We start from the raw sequence: 23562 nt of genomic DNA on the forward strand, positions 1-23562 counted from the left end.
GCATATTATTCGACGCTTGTATCGACGGAAACTTCCGGTCGGGCGCAAACTTGACCGCAGGCGCACGAAGGAACAGATATGTTGCTCGAAACTCAACACGCGTTTACCTTTCGCTCCGGGGGTTTTCATTTTACCGTTTGTACATCCCCCATAAAGCCACATAGTGTCATATCTCGCGGGAGCTCGCGCTCAAGTGTCGCGAAACTTCGAGAAGAAAGACTGAATTTTCAGCGGTAAACGATAAGAAAATTCTATTCGCGAATATCCCGAAAGAGAGGACACATTTTACTAATTATATATCTAAATAAAATTCTAAAAAAGTTAAATTGGTTTAAACTTTGATAAAAAATAGTTATGTGCACGAATCTTCGTGGAAAACTGGATTTCCAGAAGTAGTTAATTCGCGAATATCACAGAGTACACACGCATATTTCGCTAATTAAATTTTTATATGAAAATCTGGAGAAAGAAAAGTCGCGCAATTTAAACTTTTATAGAAAATAGTCACGTACAATACTTTACTTGATAATTCAATTATCTAACAGATTATCTATTTTTATACAAATAAATCTAAAAAAAAACGTTTTATTATTTATTATGCAAGAATAATTAATATCTCTATACATATGTATTTCAATAAAGAAAGAATTTAATTAATAATTAATTCCCAATTAATCAAAATTATATATTAGAATTAAAACTATAACTTCTCTGTTCTTCTCTGTTTCTTTCAATTTATATTCACATACAATTAAATACGTTTATGATAACGATATACCTTGACTATAAATTCCATTCGGATTAGGAAATGTGATTGTAGGAAGACAAGTAATCCAGGTTCATCGTTCATTTCACGGCAACAAGACGCGACAGATAGGACGGATAGATGTAATATAGGTGGTAGAGAGAACATTGAGGGGGAACAGAGCATGCAGAGACGAAAGGAGGGATGCATGGACCGACAATGTCCTGATACTATGTCCGATCACTGTGGCACACGCGATCCAAAGTGTGCCTCGATCCTGTTTGCATATCCGACATGCTTCCTACACCACAGTGATACGTCAACACCGCTGGCCGAGCGATGCGAGCAACCTCAAACTGCGGCTCAAGCTCGAAGTCCCCGATAGATTCACTGCAATTTGGATAGCGCGTCAGCAGGGTTCGCTTCGATTTTCCGAATGTTTTGCGCCGAAATCGCGCCGGTGGACTCGTGGCTAATTAATTAGCTCGTTAAATCGATCGTCGCCACTGCTCGCTCCATCAGCGCACTTCGCCATATTACTGGATCGATCTTGCGACGTAATTGCCCGTAATCAAGTTAAACGGAAACTGCTTTTCCACGTACTCGATTTTCCGATAAATTTAAAAAAACGAGAAATCGATTTAACTCCGCCTAATACTTGACGCCCATTAAAAACTCATCCGTTACAGTGTCGGCTGTTGTTTGAATGTTGGCTCGTAGCTTTTCTTCAAATGTGTTAATTACAATAGCGATAAACTGAAGGGATATTCGGATTTACAGAGAAAAAAGTATCCGCTCAAAAATATTTGTCGGATATTCGCGCCACGCGGATTTCATACACTTGCGATCGCCGATTGTCCGCGTTCCCACGGCTTTAACAACTTTTAATTACTGCGGTATCAGCGACGAATGCAATTCCCCGGCACCGCGAGCAATAACTCTCTACGAAACCTTCTAACTGCGAATCAATCCTATGAGAATGTTGGCTCGAATACTTAATGAATATTCGACGCTTTAGATAGCGACGTGATCCTATTCTCGTCGTTGTTTTGTGGTGACGTCGCAATTAGTGACACGCCACGTACTAATGGCAATTAACGCTTATGTGCGCCAAGTCGAGAACCTCGTTTATACCAATGTCGAAATGCGATCTGTCCCGAAAATACGTTGCATTAAATTTGCAACACGCTTGCAGGTGACGCGGGTAGATTTGGGACAGGATGGTCCCGAAACAACTTTGATTTCCGTGATGATTATATTCGGGCGTACCCAAAATCTCTGGTGCAATTAAACCTCAACTAAACTAAAGACTGAGGAAAGCCGACAGAAATAAATAGTCATGAAATTCGCACTCGCATTTCCGCGGCAGAGTCCTCTGCGCAATTCTAACGGAAAGTTATAGAAGAGAAGACAAATATCCTAGTTCGAAAAATCGGTATTATGAATGTCTTCTCCTTTACTTCCATCTCGCTTTACGTCCGCACTATATAAAGATACAGTCACGAGCTGGGAATATGAGTGTCAACGGCGCACCATCCTTTCAGGTAGTTTTTATGACGGTCATTGGTTGGTAGCTTACGGTGGGACGCGCTTTTGTTGCATGCACAGTCCGTTATCACAGATTGAAAAGGATATATGTACGTCGTATATATTGTATAATCGTAAAAGCGATGCGCGGCGGTGAACCTCGACAGCTTCAGGGTTGGTCACAGTTTTACTGTGTCTTATGCACTAATGAACCCCGCATTGTTACACCGAACGCTTCGCAAGTGGAACGGCTCAACGACGTCTGTTTGCGCTGTGTCTGACCGCAGTCGACCGCATCTTCTGTGAATGTAATGCAAATATAATCGTGGGCGTACTTGTAAAATTTTCTTGGAAATGTAATTTTTATTGGCTTAAAATATACCGGATCTGTCATTTTCATTTCATATCAATTTAATTTTTAACACTAAATTAAAAGTTTTTTGCGGCATGCATAGTATAGATAAACGTGTTTTCCTCATGCATAGCAAAAAACATTTTATATTCTGTTAAAAACGGTCCTCGTTAAAACTTTTATGTTACAAACGCGCAATATATCCATATGTAAATTTGATAAATTGTCGTTGTTAATTGAATTTTATGTGTTAAAGTTGTTATCAATTAATCCAAATGTTAAAATAACATATTTTATATGCAATAGTAAAAATTACACTCAACAACAGTGATCATATATTAAATCAACTTTTTTCAAACATTAACGCGACATACAATGTCGACAGCAGTGCGACATTATACGAATCGTACAAATAATATTTTCCTTAAGTAAAATTTAACATTACAGATTGTTCAGTTTACATAAAATTTGTTTCCACATGTTGTAAATTTCTTACGAAGTTTATATTAAATTACTTACATAATAATTCATTCATTGTTTGACATATTCGCATTATGTCAATCAAATAACATCAATCTATGAAACACTGAAGTCTTGAATTAAAATTTTAAAGATCAGTATTATAGCTAACAGTGCAAATTTAAGTGTATTGAAATGATTTTTAACAATTAGTCATATATCAACATATATATAATAGTAATTTAATTATTTTGAAGTTATTTGATAATTATTTTCAAATAATCATAAAACGGCTTATTTATTGCTTAAAAATTCAGGAATACAGCTATACAAATGTATTGCATTTTGATCGGAAGTAACAGGTGACACGTATTAAAAGCATGGAAATTTATAGCATCAAATTTTCACGATATGACAGTGCGAGATGTCTAATTCGAGGTTCAGGTTTCATTTCTTTATTCGTCGATGCAAGGGATGACACATCGGATTATCGGATAACTGAAAATAATGCGAAAAGGAGCTATCAATTCTTCACTTTCGACGTCGGTATTTCCTCGCGGCGTATCATCATCCCCATTTTTATACGAATGGCTAACAAGCAGACCATATAAATTGGTTATCGATCGATATATCTATATATATCGATCTATATATTTGCTGATCCTCGATAAGGTTTTATCTCACTATTTTCGTTCCCCTAGGATGCGGATTAATATGATTATGGCTCTAAATTAATTACGCGAGTCAGAGACGTTAATGCGGGATTCTCCACAAAACATCGTCCGTTCGAAAATAGCTTCATCCTAAAATAATGTATTACACGTAATGTTGTAATCTTAAAATAATGATTTTTGTGATAGCTTTGAACCAAGTTTATTTTTTGTATGCAAGATTTAAAGAAAATGTAAGAAGTTTAAGCTGTTAGCTGAGATCCCTTATGTTCTCAGGGATATCTTTTTATGCATAGCTTGGAGAACGTTCTCTTCGCGCTGCTCCCCACTGAGAAAGGCGTGTTGGATAACTCGAGTAAGCTCAGATTTATCGTTATCGCACAGGCTCGTTTATCTCTCTCTTCCGAAATCGAGCTGTTTGATACTTTTGTTTGTCACAGCTTTTCCCACATATATACCAATACCAGCCATCTATGGCACAATGGGATACGGGAATAAAATTCGATCATCCGTGATAATGTCGATCCATCATGTTCGAGAGCGAAGCGAAAGACTGCTACATTTCTTTGAGATTTCAGCTTGTTATTCTCGTTGCTTCGACTACATTTTTGAGAGAATTGTCCAAAATGCAGTTGAAGTCAGAAATTCGAAAACAGAAAGTATCTTTAGATATTAAAATATTAGACTGTTTCTTTTTTAAATATAAAATTAAATAATTTGCGAAAATATTTAATGTATATTTCATGTTTATTATATGTATAATAGTATGATATAATATTTAAAATATGTAAAATGTAACTACTTAAAGAAAGCATGTTGTCAAGATTTTATAAAAAAGAGACTAACATTTATAAAGCTAATGTATCAATATAGTTATAAAATAATAAGTTTTATTAGTCTTTATCACTTTATTTCTAAATACATGTTATAATTTAAACAATAATGAAAATAAAATCATCCTTAAAATGGTACGTATTATCATACATTGTCGTACATGCGCTTTGCTCTTTCAGTTTTCATCTTTGATGAGCTTTTATCATATTACATACCTTTCGCTCACTTAACAAAGCTCGCGCGCGCGAATTGATCGATCGATTTTTTGCACGTTCCGTTTTCCCTCTCGCGATCATTCTCATTCGCTGCTCGTCAGACAATACCTTTATTTCGCCGCTGTTATCTATCTCGTTCGCATTGCTGGTGCTCATATTATCGCTTATTACCGGTCTTTCATCGGTCGGCACATAATGGCGATACATTCATTGTGTTGTTTAGCATTGTGATGCCGTCTTCTGTGTCGTCGATCATTCTCTATTTCGAGTGATTTTATCCTTTTCAAGCGTGCAGCGCGATATGATACATTCAACACGCCGAGAGAACATTCCGGAATCTTAGTCGTCAACAAACGTTCGACTAATCGTTGAGGGTGTATCTGCCCCTACATATCGAATTCTTTCTCCCTTTCCTTCGTCTTAATGATTGTGAGTCACGTGAATCACCGATAAAATCCAATTTGCAAACCGAACCGTTTTCTCGCGATTTGACAGCGTGAAGCGGAAAGTGACGGGACCGAAATACGATGAAAAAGCATCTCAAAACGTCACTTTAAATTTTCAGGTCCAAAATCCACCCTCGATGACGTATCTAGCGTATCACGCTCGACGTGAGTTTCGTCAGCGCTCGATGAATTGGTTATCGATCGATTTTATATTCCGCTGGATGTGCAATCAGCACACCAATTTCGTCGTACATTCTCGTTAGATTTTCGGTACTCCTTCTGCGCCTCGCCCGATCGCGTTTCCCGGAGATATTATACAAGCAAGTATGAGCACGGAAGAGATACTCGCGCGTTCCGATGGAAATCAAGCGAAATCAAATTTTCGAAAGCGGAAAACTCGCTCGCAAAAATTAAAACTGACGACAAAACGCCGTCACGGTGGTTTATGAGACACACAAAGCATCGAAATAATTCCTCTGAAGCTGACAATCTTTGATACGTTAAATATGAAAATGTCTATGTATTACCGTAATATTATTGTGTGTCACAAATATTATTAACGTGGAATATTAATATAATAATTAATAATAATTCCCGCTACTTGTTGCCGTTTCGTTACCGTTGTTGTTGTTTATGCCGCTTACGAAGTTTTAATGGACACAATGAGCATTATAATATTGCGCGCTTACTGTGATTACGTGAGTAAATCGTAGCTGCGCGACGCCCCGATATTAATTAATGTTTGCTCCGCCGTTATTTAGTTACAAGCAGCTCTCGTTATATCCTAAGTAAACACACGGTACACTGGTAATCTGGCCTGTCCTCGAAAGAGGAGCATGCTTCGCCGTGATTGCATAACAACAATGCGGTAAAATGACCTGTGATCTCCGACAGCGTGTTACGTCACGCTACATCATCTCATTGATACATCACGCATCATCAAGGAATATTTTCCGGTAGAATGCAGCCAATAAATGTAATTCTCGTCGACGCTTCAGAATGACAATACTTCACAAGGCAATTCTATGTAATTTTACATGGAGCTCGCAAGAAGACAATGGTTTTATCTCTTACACGCTTGTTTAAAGAAGAGTGTAACCAAAATAATGGTTTTAATAATTTTGCACAATGCTGGACACGTCGCATTGAAATTAATTATTACTCTGATAAAGAAAAGATAAAAAGCAACAATAAAAATATTAGAATCTTGAGAGATTTAGTTCTGTTTTCTCTCAGAGTGTCGCCGCAACTTACTATCGACAAATATCACCTCAGTCCGATTCCGGACAATATAAATAGTGCACTCCATTCTTGAGATCTTGTACATTCAGCGTCTTCGATTGCACGTGTATAAACACTTTGTGCACTTGCCGTACGTACACACTCGACAAACTTGCCGGACGTATTTCTCGAGAGCTATTTCTGTTGTCGCCTTTTCGTTCGGCGACGTAAGTTTGTCTTCCCAACGGCCCGCGAGTTACCTCGAGAAATCCAGGTTTCGCAATGGATATCTGATCCGGGGATCAGCGAGCAAAGGGTTGCACACGACGCTACGAATAAGTATCGTATACGCGAATTCAAGCTTACATAGAATTCTATGGAAAGTCCCGGGCCAGTGTTATCGATTAGCATCGATTAGGTCTTAAAGAACGGGATACTTGAAAAGAAGTTAACATATTTTAATATTTTAACATAGAAACGTTGCATTAAATGCTTTAATAAAACAGGGGAGAAATATAGCTTAAGATCAGAAATATATCTTATAAAGTAAAATAGATCGTTTTTAAAATTTTTACGTATTGCTTCTTCTTCGTATTGCTAAAGCAATTAAATCACTCTTAGAATGACTTAATATTCTTTAATTAACTGACATGAGTGTGTGCTTTATTTAAACATGCCTTCGAGCGGTCGCGGCACAAGATATTATCTTGGTCTTATCTAGTTTCATATCTCGAAAACTGATTTATAAGCCGCGTTAAGAGAACTCACATTTTCTCCTAAATTCTGTCTGAAACATCTCCGCCGCGCAATCTGTCTGAAATTTGACACTTGGTATGCGTTATATTTTGTCGTACACAATGTATACGCGAGTATACGTAACATCGTATCGATTGTTCCTGAAAAATATACGCATTCCTCGCCCACGGAAGGTTGATGTATGAGGCAACGTGTTAAATCTTTAATCGAATCGAGATAACGCGTGCCACGCGCGCTCAACGCACGTTTCTACTTGTTATTCCTATCAGATATGCCGTGATCCGTGATTTGGGCGCAATGGTTTGCGGTCTATTCACTCGTGTCAATGACGTATCAATCCCTCGTATTAATGCCAATCGTTTCATCACGCGAATTCACATCGTGCAAATAATGATGCGTTTAAACAATGACGGTCATGTTCCATTACTACCGTGAGATCAGGCTCTCCCTGTTAAATACCATGTTATAGCTAATTAGATTTTCGGATTACTTGTTCATAAAAACTGCTAACATGCATCAAGCCAGGACTCACTCATTATGTATTAATTAGCCTTGATTAATACTCGGTAATCTGATCTCGTACTCGACGCAATGACGACAGTGTTCAGCGAGTAGATAATACCTCGGTACGGTCAGACGTTAATCATAATTAATGTTGAATTTGATAAAAGATATGAAGAGGTAAAATTTTTTGCAAAAACGGAGATTCTTTTATGATAGATAATACAAGAAATATATAAAACGTAAAATTAAAAAAAAATCATCATAGAATATAAGGCCTTAAATTATTTAATGGAATTTTTTAGACTGATTTCCTGATTATAAAATAAGAGATAGGATACGAAATTAGAAAGAGATTTGTAAGCACGATCTGACGAAAACTTGAAAATCCAGAAACATGTCAGCATTATATTTTCATTTGCAGATATGCAAATTTAATGCAGTGTACAATAGAGTATATAAAGCTAATTAATACATCGGTAGCGCCACTAAAAACTCCACTGGTGATGAAAGGTAAAGAAATACTATGGCTAGCTCACGCAAAAGACTAACTGCATAATTGTATTATTAGTGGCCGCTCGCTTCACCACGATCCAATTTTGTTAACCAAATGCATGGAAATTCGTTTCGACGGCAGCCGACGGGACAGTCGAGTAAGACGTTATCCGTGTATGGTCGGCGAATTGGGGACACGTACTGACCCGACTTCGATATCGAGCAGAATTTAATCTCGGATTTCGGGGATGAGACGGGTTTGCGGATCGCGGCGGAAAAATTCGCTGGTTAACAACCGGTTGATCCGCTCGGAGGAACGCGAATGCCGTCGCGCCGCTAGGGTATTATTTGAGCGGCGGAGAGGAATATTGGGTGCAATCCAGTGGAAGTGAAAGAAAATTTCAACGGCGTGACAATTTCCGCGCCCGTATGATAATCTCCGTCGTAAAATTGCAAAGTACCCCCTCCGTAAAATAACTAAACAGTGAGTTGCCGCAATAAAGCAGATAAGTGTAATTTTATATCGAGTACTTGTACGTAACCCTCTGTTTCATGGAGGTCTTCCTTTTTAGCTCGCAGACTACAAATTAATTCGAGCGTAAAAGCGTTAGTCGCGATGCCTTGTGATTATTAGCTTAAATTAACCGTTAATTTCACTTGACTCAATTAATTCAAGTACAAAAAGTGGTAGAAAAAGTCGTCACAGCCTCGCATCTTCATCAGGAAACACGTGGCGTCCGGAACGGGCTGTTTTCACGAGACTCAGGTTTCGATACGTCTCCTAAATTAATCGGAATAGCTTTGACGGGACCGGCCGCGGTTTTAATGAAATCGAGCGCCCGCTTGTTTATTGATCGTTGAGAGCATTCTCCCGCAGTAACGCAATTTCGCGCGGTAGAAACGCGGGATAACGAGCTCTCGACCGTGTTCGCGTACCTTTGCAAAGAAGACTTTGTTACTTCGCGTATATACAGGGATGCCCCGCATTTATCGTCCTTTCTTTTATCCTTTTGTTTCATTCGCGACGGAAATTTTAGACTTTCTTTAAGAACAGCATCGAGGTTAAAATAAAGCTCGACAGTTCCTAGACAATTGACGATTAAGAACAAAAGATTTGTCACGAATCAAGCTGGTAGAGTCAGTAAAGTGTTACTTCGCGTTTCACTTCGAACGAAATTTGCTTTAGTGAAATTTCAGTACAGTTAGCGAGTTGCCTAATGTTGCAAATTCTAATGCTGAAAATTCAACATAAAAATAATACAAAATGATTCCAAGAAACTTTATGTAACTGTTGAAAGCAGGGATGTATCTCGAAGGAGATAAGTACATGTTTGCACTTGCAACATCCATAGGTACAATGACAGTAAGCTGTCTACAAAATAGACGACAGTATTCTTGGCAGTCGAAGCTAGGCCTCTTCATCATGGGAAGATGATTCTCTTCAAAAGGAGATTAGCGCGTATGGCACCTACTCATTCCCATATTCATTCCACATACGCATCAAAAGCAACGTAATGCGATGAAGCACACATTCATCGTATTGAAGTTCCATCTTCTCGTCGAGATGAATATGTGAACAAAGGCTGATGCTGTACCAATCGCTAAGCTTAATGGGTAAATAAGTTTAAAATATGGTTTACCATTTAGCTACGTGTGGACCAAAGTCTTAACATCTCTTCCGAGGAACAAAACCCAGTTTTCTACACTCGAGTCCCTCCAGCTGCTCGACGTATAAAGAGCGCGGCTTGAAATAAAATTTCTGTAAACAAGTGGACTTGAAACTCAGCTGCTCCACGTAGTTACAAGTCTGCCACTCTACCAGCAGATAGACCATACTGTCGCTCAGAGCAGGACGCGCAGTGCAGAGCTCAAAAGGAACCCTTCCCGTGCCGTGCAATACCTTATACTTTATAACACAGCGCCCGTGTGCAATCTCCAAGCGTGTAATTGCGACCGCTATGTAAGAGCTAGCAGGTGCAATGGGAGAATCCTCTCGCGCGAAATTCTCTCGTTGTTTCCGAAAAGAGATTGCGGCGCCGCTGAACCGTAAGCAGATGTACGGATCGGGACGAGAGAGACTTTTCTCAGAAGAACGAGTACCGTGATAAGTAACGAAGAGAAGAGTCCACGATTCTGCTTTCGTTACAGCGTCGTTTGAAAATATCGAGTATTTCGCCATTTTGCAGCGATGCGTTAAATTAGATTAAAGTTCCAGAGATTTATATTAAAACTGAATTCAAAGAATAAAAATCAAAAGAACTTCCAAGTGAATTTCCAATCTCCATTTTTGAATAAAATTTTGAGGAGTACAAGGATGGGATTATTGCGGTAAATGAACACTGCGCAAATTTGCCTGGATTCGAACATTAGAGCGATATTAAGATCATATTGTATCAACAATTTGGATTAAATAATTCTGGACCGGCATTAGGTAATAATACAAAACTCCATCTACGAATATAGAATTACGGGCATCAATATAGAACACTCATGCGATGATCGCGTGCACCAGAATTAACGAACCGCGATATGGTCTCACGTTGCTGACTAGTTTTAGATTACTCTTTGGCTAATGATAAGTACCACCCGCGATACAACTTGTTAAATAAATTAAACAGTATTTGCCATAAAGAGACATCGACGTACGAGCACTGGCTAGCATCGCGTGCGAAAAGACAGGCCGCTTATTTGTCCTTACAGTGTCATTTGCGGCAGTGGATTAGCTTTCCCCTAATCAGGGTAACGCACAAACGGGAAGAAATAAATTACACGAAATTACCGTCGAATGTCATCGAGATGACTGTAAAATTGATGATCGCGTGTGCGAGGAAAGGCGAGGCGCGCGTTACGCTGCGATCGCGTTATCGAGGTCAATAGCTCGAGGTATTGTGCTATCCATTCGTCAAAATCGATCACGCATCGCGGGCACGTCGCACGTCCGGATCGTATTGGCCATTCTCGTCATGAAGCTCCTGAAGGGATCGTGCTTCACGGTTTGGCCTGTGCCCACCTCAGGGCGATGCCAAGAGGCTGAAAGAGGCCCGTTACGTTAGCGCTTTTTCACGTTCCCCTGGGGTGGAAAAGTTTTTTTGACTCGCCTCATCTGGGAGGATGATCCATTCTTTCCGTCACTCGTTCACGCGAATCAAAAAAAGAAAGACAGTAGGGAGAGAAAAAAAAGAAAGAGGACTGGCTCATCGACTAACTAGCAACTTCTTTATGCGCGCCGAGTGAACCGCGTTCATACTCAGCCATACGAGAGACGGCTATGAATCGTACAATAAAAATAAGTTCTCTGGAAACCAGAAACGACGAGCAGCGGTAGTAAGGGAGGGAAAAGCGAATGAGCCGAGTGACACGGAATGGTAGGTTAAAAACTCGAGTTTGCTCTTTGCATGAATAGAAAAGAGTACTCCGCGATCAACATGTGAACTCGGAAAAGCTATGTAGATATGTCAAAGTTTACTTTGTAATTATCTGAAATAATAGAAAGAAATGTATCGCACATAACACCAATAACAGTATAATGAAAGATTACATAAAAAGAAAAGAAAATTGAAATGATACTACAATATAACTAAATTTTTCGTCTTTAATCTCGCTCGTTCGCTCTCCTTCTTTAACATCTAAAATCAGATTATAAAATTATATAATAATAATTTATGTAAATTAATAACACAATATGCCTATTAATAATTAATAATTAGTAATAATAATAGTAACAATTAATTAATAATAATAATCTGCATTACATAAGATCTAGAAAAATATACCCATAATTTATATCATTAAAAATAACATTTACTGTCATCTACAGAATAATTTGATAAATAAGTAAAATCTGAATCGTTAGAGTCTGCGTCATGTGAGAAGATAAGAGAAACCATCACATGGCGGGAATAAAATCCAATGACCATATCATATTTGTTGGAGTCCCCAGAACGCATTGATTGCGCGGTTTTGTCGAGGAATATTCACACTTATACGAGAGGAGCGTTGATTCATTAGCGGGACGATAGTTTCGCGTTTCCTCTCGAGCAGACGAACGTCGCGAACAAACGCGCTCGCGTGCGCTCGGTGGGACACAAAGATGATAGGCGGTGATGGAGATAGCGACAAGCGAGAAAGCGGGCTGCATTCTGACGTTCCTTTACACGAGACGAAACGAACGTTGACATATGTTGCCGAGCCTCTCGTCCAACATCCCCTCGTCGTCACCCTTTGCGACTGTCCGCGCGTTTCTCGCTCCGTTGCAACGATTGCGACCGCGAGAATGCAACCGCGTTGCACCCAACACACGCGACAAGTTCGTCGCGAATTCGCCTTCGAAGTTTCGTGATGAGTGCACTTCGAATACGCTACGGTGGCATGCACACTCAAGACGCAACGTCTTCATTAGACGTGACGAGTGTGCATCTTGGTCCTTTCTTGATGACTTGCATTTGTGCATAATGTAGTTATGTAGAAACGGAAAACATTTTCCGCGAATTATTTGGACAGAAATCTTTAAACATATTTTTTAATCTCGACTCGTTATTTACTAACAAAATAGAGAACAAATTTTTCTATGTTTAATTATGTTTGTACACGGTCCTTTAAAAAACATTTGAAAACTGTAAATCTTTGGACAGGGTTTTATTTTTACATTTAAATTTTCGGGACTACCGAATATTTACATTCTGACTGCCAAAATTTAATAGTATATATAGGACATGGAAAATTTGTAATCTTCTTTGATTGTCAAATATTGTCAAGTTTATTTAATTAATAATAAACTGTTTTTCCTTTTTAGTTGCAAAATAATACACAACTATACAAACGATTCTGAAACTTTTTCAAAATTTCTACACGGTATGGTTCCAGATCCAGATCTCTCCGTGTCGACACGAACGATATAAAAACGTTTCAATGGGATCTGCTGAAGATGCGCGAATGCTAATGCAACACACACCTTCCGAAGGCTGCAAGTAAAGAAACCTGTTGCTGCCGTCATATGGGCTGAACGACAAAAGTCATCAAGCGTGGAGGCTGCATTTTATTTTCCCCCAGGCCTTTATGGCATCCTTGCAGTTCATGGGACTGTAAGGCGTTTGCAATATTCACCTTTGGTATATACTGACGCACAGACGTATGCAACATTAGTGATCAAAATGATAGTACCCTTAACCTTTTTATCGTAAATAACGATCTAGTAGCGAAATAATATTGCACTCTGCGTTCGTAAAAAAATATTGCTAAAAAAATTAACTGGGAATTTGCACTAGAGATACGGTATTAGTGGAAAATAAAAAGAACCCCTTTCTTCTTCTCTTCTCTGGTTGTTACAAAACTGCAGAGTTGGATAACACAAAATGGTTAATTGTTCCTTTTCATAGTAAGCGTAAGAATTCAAAAGTTACTAATAACTTTGAAACTTTGCTATTTGCCATCGTTAAAGTATTTAGAGATAAACTTCCGACTCATTGCATAAATATTAATAATGGATATGTAGGTAAACTGTGAAAGTTGATTCGATAATGAAGGCTCACCGGCCGATAATGGGCGGAGAATAATTAAAGGGAACAGTGTCGTTAGCAGTGTGTTCGAGTATCGGTTTGCTAAACCGAATTAACACTACGTCCATGCTCCCATGTACGAAATCGTTAGAGGGGTACGTGCCTCTCGTGGAATTCTCATTACTAAAACCCATTAGTTCACTGTAATTTTCAGTTTTATCTGTTAGAGACATGTATCCGGAACGAAGAAAAAAAACATGAGAGAGAGAGAGAATTATTTCGGGAAACCAAATGGCTCGTCGAAAAAATTGAAAAAATAGAGTGCGAGATAAAGCGGATTAATCAAAGAGCGCGTCCATGGCTGCGAGTAAATCGCTAATGTTGTCTATCGTGCATTTGTAACACTTTACATTTAGTCCATTCTGAGAACAATCTAAAATTGTAAGAGTCAATTGTGTGCAATTATGTTATCCATACATTTCCTATTAAAACTTGAAGAATTTACATATAAAACAACTGCAGATATAATCTTTTAAAAAATAATTCAGATTTTTTTTAAATAAGGAAAATTAGATATATATCAAGTCGAGCGGAAAAACAGTCTAGGCTGCAACGTTAATTTCCTTTAAAGTACCTCCTATCTGTGATAAGTTCTGAAAGAGGATTGGTACAACTTCATCGCCAACAACAACGATGCATCCCCGTTGCATTCGCGCTAAAGAGGAGCGCCGCAACGAAACTTTTGGTCGCGGCTTAACTGGCTGCGCGACATGATTAACGAGCCATCTGGAAATGCGAGCAATCGATTAACCGGACTTAATATTTGGGGAAGGAAGCTGGCACGCGCGCGCATACATCGAGGAGACGCGGAATTTAATTTCGCGCGTATAACGAGAGCGGGGTGCAATTACAGCGAGGGCTTTAATTGAGCGACGTGCAACGCTCTTTCCTTTTCTCTCTTCCTCTTTCAGAAGGCCGGCGCGGCGTCTTTGCGATCGCTTGGACATTCTTTCGCGTGAAAGTTTACGTTCTTGAGATTGTGCATTACGTTTAGTATGCCTCCGAACAGCATTTTGCACTCTCGCGAGCTGTCGCGCGTTAAAATGCATGGTCATTTGAATACGGTGCTCTAATGACGTACGTTCTAATTTTTCGCATTCCTGCCGACAAAAATATACGTGATGCTATTTGACATACCATTACTTCAAAATTTATGTCACATATGCAGTAAATGTAATAAGGTACGTTGTTTTTCACGCGTCGTAGGTTGTACAAAGCAGAGAATTGTTCACGCGGAGAGAAATTTCACAGAAATGAATCTCTACCAATTTATTTTAATCCGTTTGGTTTTTGCAAACAACAACGCTTGTCCACTTTGTCCACTCGGGAAATTAATCATTGCTGCTAAATCGTATCTGCACGCCCCCTTTTCCTCATCTGTTTTTCCGCTCTCAGATGTACTTTCCCTCCCGAGAAGGGATGATGCTGACGTTAATTGGTCACGGCATTTCTCCGAGAACTACCCTCTCGGACTAATATCTCTCGCTTGCCGCAAATGGTGCTCTCCAATTGGCGGCGCAAGCGAACATCTCTTCAACGATGAATTACCTCGAAAAATTACCTTCAGTGTAAACTAAGCCGATTGTACGTCTCTTGATAAAACCCGACGTTGAATTATTAAGCTGCGACGGTAATGATCCGTAATTAATTCTTCAGTTGAATTGTTATGACGAATTAAATTCTGCATAATCGGCAAAAGTATAACTGCTCTTTCACGAAAAGAAAGTTAAATTGTACTTATAAACTCTAAAAGTATTATAGAATCTCTGTTGAACAAAGCCGCTCTTAGTGAAAAAGCAGAAATGTCGCAAGTAAGACTTATTGTTAGGTACATTATCAGTTAAATGCATTCAGAGACACAAAATGCCCTCGCATTTTAGACATATTATTTCGGATGGAGGAGAGCTATATTTATACTCCGAAGTATTGCAATCCAGATTTCTAGATTTTTGACGATGCACAACGCGCGACGTCTAACATGATGATAAAAATACGAAATCACAGTTTGATTAACGTATAGAATACTCCACTCACGTACTCCGTACTCGTGCACCGGCTTCCTTCGGACGTAAAGGTGCGCGTCCTTTAAAATGTAGGTGACATCGTAAGTCGTACAGCTATTTCGCTTAAACGTACGGGTTCTCCCTCTTGGATAAGACCTCGTTACAAATTTATTTCCCATGCTCGATACCATGTTACCCAGCACTGCGGATACCATAGATGGTAATGGCCTCATACATTATCAATCTTTATTATCATCAAACATGTGTTATACATAAAGAAATGTGTACATATATTCCCCAGGATAATACGGAGTAGACCAGTGCTGCTTCTTTTCCTAGATAATAAATTCCACCAAAGAATAAAAACCGAAACAATATCTCTGCGTAATTGAAAGTAACATCAAAGCTACGTTCCTATTTAATTCCCGCAATTCTCATTTCTGCGTTTGCCTTAATCTGCTCTTCGACTTTGGAGGAAATCGAACTTAGAGTGTTGATGTTACTGTGCACATGCGCTATACGATGCTCGAAAGGCGGATTAATTACCGTTTACGAGACTTATTTGTCAAATAAGTCTCTATCGACGTGCTGAGCAATCACGAGGCTACGGAACCAATTAAGTTGCAGAACACGTGCAAGCGCGCGCTAAGCACTCGGCTCGATGTGTTACTCGGAATTTTCAAAGTGCATCGAATGATCGGGCTCGATTTGCCCGATCACGTCGCCGATACTTGTTGAATACTCGAAACAGGAATTCGATACCCAACTGTCACGCGCCAGCGGACCTCGGACGACAATAACTTGCCGGACAACCTGCGGTGTGGAGTCATTTTCAGGCAACTGTGAATTCTGTGAGTCAGCAAAAGTCGACGTCCTACATACGGATGGAAGATACAAGCACGAGTACAAGAAAAACAATGAATCTAAGATCGGATTTTAAAGAAACTTTACATTTCGAAAATACGAGAAAGATAGATCGTGTGTGACTTTTGGCTGAACACGCGCTGGCTTTTCCACTGAAACTTTTAGAAGTGTAAAAGGTTTTTGTAACTCAAATACGAATCTTTTTCGGATGAATTGTTGAATATTTTTACAAACTATTTTCATGAATAGAAATACAGGCGCAGAAAATCATTATTATAATAGCGATAGCATTAGTCATAAAGTATCCTGCACATATGACGCATTATATGAAATAGCGTGCAGGCAGTAAAGAGGTCTGTTTTATGCCACGATTTATGGCTAATAATAGTGCAGACGATTTTAAAATTTTATAGATTCACAGAAGCTGCTACAATAAAGCAGTTCAATTTTACATAGAACTGAATACTTCATTAGCTTTCTCTTTGTTTCGAAAACGGGAGAAATTACTCGCATCAGTGATTCGCTCTATTATCCGTCCGTATTAATGATATTTATAGAAAGGCGATATGCCTCCGGGGGTGCAAGCCATTAAGTTCATATGATCTAGCCGTAAGCAGGGATCGGCATCAACGATATTTTCAGTAATATTTTCAGCTTTGATTAACAATTATTTTGATAATCAGTAATCAACTTCGAGAAATTTATTATTAATTGATTAATCAGTAATCAAGATCAACAATTTTTTAATTGCTCAGTTAATCAGTAATCAAAATGAACAATTTCTTAATTACTCGATTAATCAGTAATCAAAATAAACAATTTTTCAATTACTCCAGTAATCAGTAATCAAAGTGAAAAATTTTTTAATTATTCGATTAATCAGTAATTATAGTATAAAATATTTTTGTTATGGCCGTAAGGTATTCGCGGTTCGATGCACCCCGGGAATTCACTCGTTGGACTTGCGCTCTCGTGATTACAATTATCATAAATATTCAAAGATGTGAGAAATCTCTCTCTCTCTCTTTCTCTTTCTTTCTCTCTAGAGTTCTAATAACCACTATCGGTCGCTCGCGCATGTGCTGCGATATCAATATTCATGCAAGTACCGCGAGCTTTGTGGAAGAGCGAAAATATTAGCATGGCTCTAGCGCGCCGAGGAAACTTCATGAATAGCTTTTTAATATTGTTACCGCGTAATCGCTTTATGGCGCGATGCGCTTCTAAAGGTGGTGGCAGTATCTTCGGCACGAAATTTCGGAAGTCGCGGCTCAACTCGCGGGAACAGGCAGGTTGTATGCGAAACAACCAGCGACTTTTCAAGAAGATACCGCCTTGCGAATTTTAACTCTCAAGTTCGCGACAAATACGTACGACGTAGACGAACGAAGTTTTATCCGCGGGATGACGGGTAACAATGACGAATGGATCTGTATGTTTCAGTAGAAAATGGAGCTCCTTATTCATATAAAGTTTTGCCTGGGCACAATTGCCGTTCTTGATTGGCAGTAATCTCCTTTGAGCAAACTTTTTGCAAGAACATCGTTCCTTTACTAATAATCTGTCTTGGAATAATCTTTCATGCAGTGGCATCGAGGCGCAGTTGTACGTAACACTTTGTTGCGAGAAAGATTGTAAAGCAATATCCGATATAAAAAGAAACGAGCACATTTTATTATAAATAAAATTCTTATCGCCGGTATGAGCGCATAAATTTTAATATCACCTCATGATCGCACACCAGAGATAAATCTTTTACAACTGTGCTGCACAACGTGTTACAATACCTATTTGCATGGAATCTTTTAACTGTGAAACCAGATTGGAATCAATTAACAGAACAAATGTTGTTCTGTTGCTGTGGAGATCGTGACTCTAAATAATGTACATATAAAAATATGAATATATACCACATCTAATTTATTTATTTATAGTAATATATCAATTCGCGTGACAGATTATATACATTGACATAATTTTCTTCGCTTCTCAATTATGGAAAAAGTATGAACGTTATTGTAGAGGCGTATTATGATAGAGGCGTATGGTTACTGATATTATTTGCTCAAATTTATTATCACGAACCGACGCGTTCCATTGCAAGATTGCATTGAATGCTATTTTCCCAGGACGATCGATATCGACTCCTGTTCCAATAAGAATTATCGCCGCTCGAGTAATTATTATTACGCGGTGCTCGCTCATAGAATGCAACGCTCATCGACGTCGTTGAATAATCGTCAAGAGAAAAAGCTCGCGAGTCGCACCTCGCACTTCAAAGTCTCTCTCTCTCTCTCTCTCCCACGGAAGGATCTCATAAAAAGGCCCGAGGTGCATTCGCTCAAGGACTGATATCCCATGAAAACACGTTTTTAGAGTGCCATTCGGGACCTTTATTAGAGCCAGCTAGAAAGCTACGGTGTTATGCACTCCTCACATAGTCAATATTTCTCCGAAGGTTAGTGGTAAAAGATAGTATGAATTCATTCTCCCTCTTTCTTGCTTTTTCTCTTTTTCTTTTTACCTACCACATGATCATGATGATAAAATACACCATGTAAATGATTAGTAAATTTATTATATTAAATATTAAATCAGATATTAAATCATTAAGTCAAATAGATTCATACATCAACAACTGTAATTCCGGATATCCCTAAAATTGATTTCTTAATTAAATAATAAATTTGTTGAGAATGCAATTGATTTTTTTTATTAGAGTCGGGCACTATTGAGATCTTTAAATTATGTCAGAAAATCCTTCATGTGGCTGCCCTTAAAATATTTAAAATTGCAGTATGTGTAATAATCGCGGAACTTTCCCTAAAAGAATATCGACTTCAAATTTACCGCAGAATCTGTCACAAAGATTAACCTTGGTGGTTTTAACATACTCTGTGATAGTATCGGCATGCTGCCAAATATTCGTGACGAGAGATTCAATTTCCTTTGAAAGCGTTTTAAAAGAAAGTAGTGTCATCATTCATCGACATCGCAATTCGGTTTATGTTACTTATGCATGTATATAAAAGATTAAAACATTTTACGTACCATAAATAACAGATTTTCCTGCGATATTGCACAGTTGTGAGTACTGCTTCAATCACCATGACAAACCACAAAGTAATATCTTGCCGCAATATTTAGCCATAACTTGTTGGTTTTTTTTTGTAATTTTACATGAACGCGGATTTTGTTTCAACCGCCATGTCGAACCACAAAATGGTAATATTTCAGTGTAAATCAAATATTGAATTATTTTGATATTTCATATATATCGGAAATAGTGTAATTAGAACACGCTCGTCAAATTTATTACATTTGATTCATTATGTTCCCTTTTGACAAACTTACGCTTCATATCTTTGAATCACTTCAAGTGACAAGTTCATCACAGAATCGTGAATTTCTACAAATCTACTATTGGAGATAATATTTGATATTAATCAAATCAATACTATCAATATTAACTTGAATAAATCTATTTTCTATTTGCTGGGAAAAGCATTGATTTAGCGAAAATAATGATTTATTTACTTCTCGATGTACTAGAAATTCAAGTCAAGTTAAATTTGTTTCTATTCAATTATCTTGAACGCGATTTTATAGAACTTTATGTTTCTTTTAAATTGATTTTATTGCACAATTTATACATCATACAGTGGTGATTAAAGAATGATATCCAGACTACATTTTTAAGTCAATTAAAAAATAATTATGATAAAGAATATCTTTCAATAGTAGAATTATTAATTGTCATTATTTATATAATAATTAATTTATATAATATTAATACTTTTATAATTTAAAAATCTCTTAACGATTTTTGATGTATAATATCAAAAAATAAGTTTGGAAAGAGGAATTAAAGATTATAAATCACCATTCCTACGCGGTAATTAACGCGTAATTATAAATAATTAGAAGAATCTAGACATATTATGTGATTATTAATAGAATCATTAATTACTCCCAACATTTTCGCGATCATTTATGATCAAAGAAATAAAACGGTCAACCATTATATCGTGAATCAAGATAACGCGAGTTGTGCGCGAACTGCACCGAGCAATTTAACAAACTGCGAAAGTTACGGGCGCTTATTAACCGTTGCGGTCAAACGAGATCGATCCATTTATATCTCAGATCACCGCCGATTAATCCGGTGATGTAATGCTGATACGTTCGATAGAAGCGCAGGATGTCGTCGTAGTACGACGCAACAGGATACTCGCCGCTTTGTCTGCGCTTTCTTGTCGCAAGGAAACGCAGGATCACCCCGTTCCGAATTACATGAATCGAAACGAGTCTCGACAAGTGATCCTGAGAGACTCGCTCCTAGTTTATCGCAGAATCTTCAAGATCCGAGAACAGCGGCAGCGAAACGGATAATAAGACATACCTGTTACGCCGTCGTGGCGCCTTCGGCGTCGCGATGTCCCTCCGTACAATTTTCCGCAACGTCGGGGATGGTTGTCGGTCTTCAGGGTGTATTTCGCTCTCGAATGTAACAGATGAAAGAGTCTTCGCGGTCCTTCCCGTAGCGCGAAGCACACCTGAACCGAATTCGAATGACAGCGATGCGCGCGGTGGCGAAGACCGACGGACGCGGAAGGCTCGCGTCGCGACGCCGCTCTGACGGTCGTCGGCGTCGACCCGGCCGTAGCGGGCTGCTTCTCGCACCCTCTCTCCTGGTCCACAACCACCACCACCGTCACCGTCGTCGCCGTCACCCCCGGCTGTGTGGTTCGGCGCGCAAGCGTGGCCGCGGGTGAGGGGGAGCGCGCGCTACCTCCACGGACACCTCCACGCACCTTGCGAGGTAGGTAGGTAGGTAGGTAGGTAGGTAGGTAGGTAGGTACCATCGCGTAGGTGCCACGACCTCGAGTGTCGGGCTGCCGGATCGGATCGTCTTGCCCCGCGGTGTCTTTCACCCCTGCGATGCCAGCTTTGGCACCGATTTTAATCCGCGTAGTGGGTGCGTGAAAAGCTTGGTAAATATTTAAGGTGGGACATGATATTTAGTAGTACTTGGTAAATCTGTATGATTCAGCAAATTGGAATTGATGTAATATTTAATTGATGTAAGGTAAAGAGCTATTGCATATCTATAACTATATTTATAACTTTGTAAAATGGATGTATTATTGGAATTTTATTGGTCTTTTTTCCGTTCGCAGAAAAATTATGCACAATTTTATTGCTAATTAATATGAAGAACAAAGTACAAGATAATAAAATACAGATATATAAAAAAATTAATGTTTATATAATATCTCATTTTTTTAATAAAAGAAATTCTTTCTCTCTCGATTTCTATCATTATTATTTCATACTTAATCATATTACGTATTATTATTATTATTATCTTGTCTTATTTTTATTAGTATTATTATTATATAATTAATAATAATAATGTATTATTATCATCTTGTTAAGATCAACGTATGCAATTATTTCAATTCAACTGAATCTCAATTAAAATTTATAATCTATGTAAACTTTGCGCGAGAAGAACAAACTTACGTCAGTTTTGTAGTAAGTGATTCGTCACCGGAGAAGCTCTAAAAATAACACGATGCAAGGGAGGAGTCTGGTGGTGTCGCACGACATCTCGGTTTCTCTTCTCCGCACACAAGCCTACGTAGAAATATAAATAGATCTCCAGTCGACGACTTCGCATGGGGAGAGAACGTACATGCCGGACATTGAGATTTATGTACCTGAATGAAGCTTTCTCCCGTTCCCGCGTGGGCGTCACACCCCCGTACGTCTCGTCATTGACCCCACGCACCCTGCACCGTTACCACGCGTCGCGTAGGAGCGTGAAGCAGCGTGATTCTCGCCCTTTCAAGTTTGCATCGTCTATCAAAATCCACTTGTCTCGCGAAAGGTGACACGTCGGATTGTTATGTATACCGCCGCATTAAAAAGCTCGCGAGGATTGAAATATTCTCGCCATCTAAAGAATCTTTCCGCATTCCTCATTTCATACTTGATCTTTCATTTTATTAGATTTTATTGTATAGTTATCGCTTAAAGTTGCTTGAGCATAATTAGCATAATCCATTATTTAGGCACTAAACTTCCCAAAGTTATAAATGATTCTAAAAATTATATTTTATTTGTTTGAGATTAATTTTCATGAATGTTTTGAAAAGAAGGCTAAACCAATGGTTAAATTAAATTTGTTAATTATTTATCTTGGAGAGAAAAATGAAGAAAATATTTAGATACTCTACACAAATAATTTCATGTCATTGTTTCTTCTTCCGAATAAATATTCGAATAATTCGAGTATTAGCGCATTTCCCAGCTGCACAAATAACTATCATTAAACCATATGCGACGCTTTTACTGTGAATACTTGCTAGAAATTACTCGTTAAAACTAGAGGTTTATTATGCGGAAGCAATCACTTGGACCATTGAGGGAAAGGTAAATCTTCTCGAGTGAGAGGTAATTTTGAACAATTACTTGCTCGCATTATGTACCGTACTAATGAAATTCCTACGTACGAAATCGCGTTAGGATAGTCGAGGGTGAAGTAGATAAAGACAGTCTTTTGCCACGCGCAGTTCGCTTGGATTTGTGCGGTTAAAGTGGATTTTCCGAACACGTCGTTTTGCTCCGAGTATCTTTTCGGGGTCGACAGGATTCCCGCAGAAGGAGGAAGAAGAAGGGGTAGAAGGTGGTCGAGAGTGGATTTGCCGCGTTCGTTGTAACTTTCGTTCATGATTGATACAGTTGCCATCATCCGATTATCTCAATCGTCCGCATTGCGATAAAGTCTGTTAAAGATCAAAGCCATCCTCCAGCTTACGATAAAGTATTACGAGAGGAAAGATCACGCTCCAATCGCATTTCCAATTTGGAAATTACGTAAATTTACGATATGGATGCTACTCGTAATGAAGA

The 23562-nt window shown here is 38.6% G+C and overlaps 1 protein-coding gene across 1 annotated transcript in view; it reads right to left on the reverse strand.

The window, feature by feature from the left end:
* The window catches only part of LOC105277688, a 72255-nt gene extending 50976 nt beyond the window's left edge, over nt 1-21279 (reverse strand). The window contains exon 1 of the mRNA XM_026971395.1: nt 21047-21279. The gene's annotated coding sequence lies outside the window, so the exon portion shown is untranslated. The remainder of the gene's footprint in view (nt 1-21046) is intronic.
* Between the last annotated feature and the right edge of the window lie 2283 nt (nt 21280-23562).

Source organism: Ooceraea biroi, chromosome 7 (genome assembly GCF_003672135.1).
Source record: "Ooceraea biroi isolate clonal line C1 chromosome 7, Obir_v5.4, whole genome shotgun sequence".
In the NCBI taxonomy this organism is placed as follows: domain Eukaryota; kingdom Metazoa; phylum Arthropoda; class Insecta; order Hymenoptera; family Formicidae; genus Ooceraea; species Ooceraea biroi.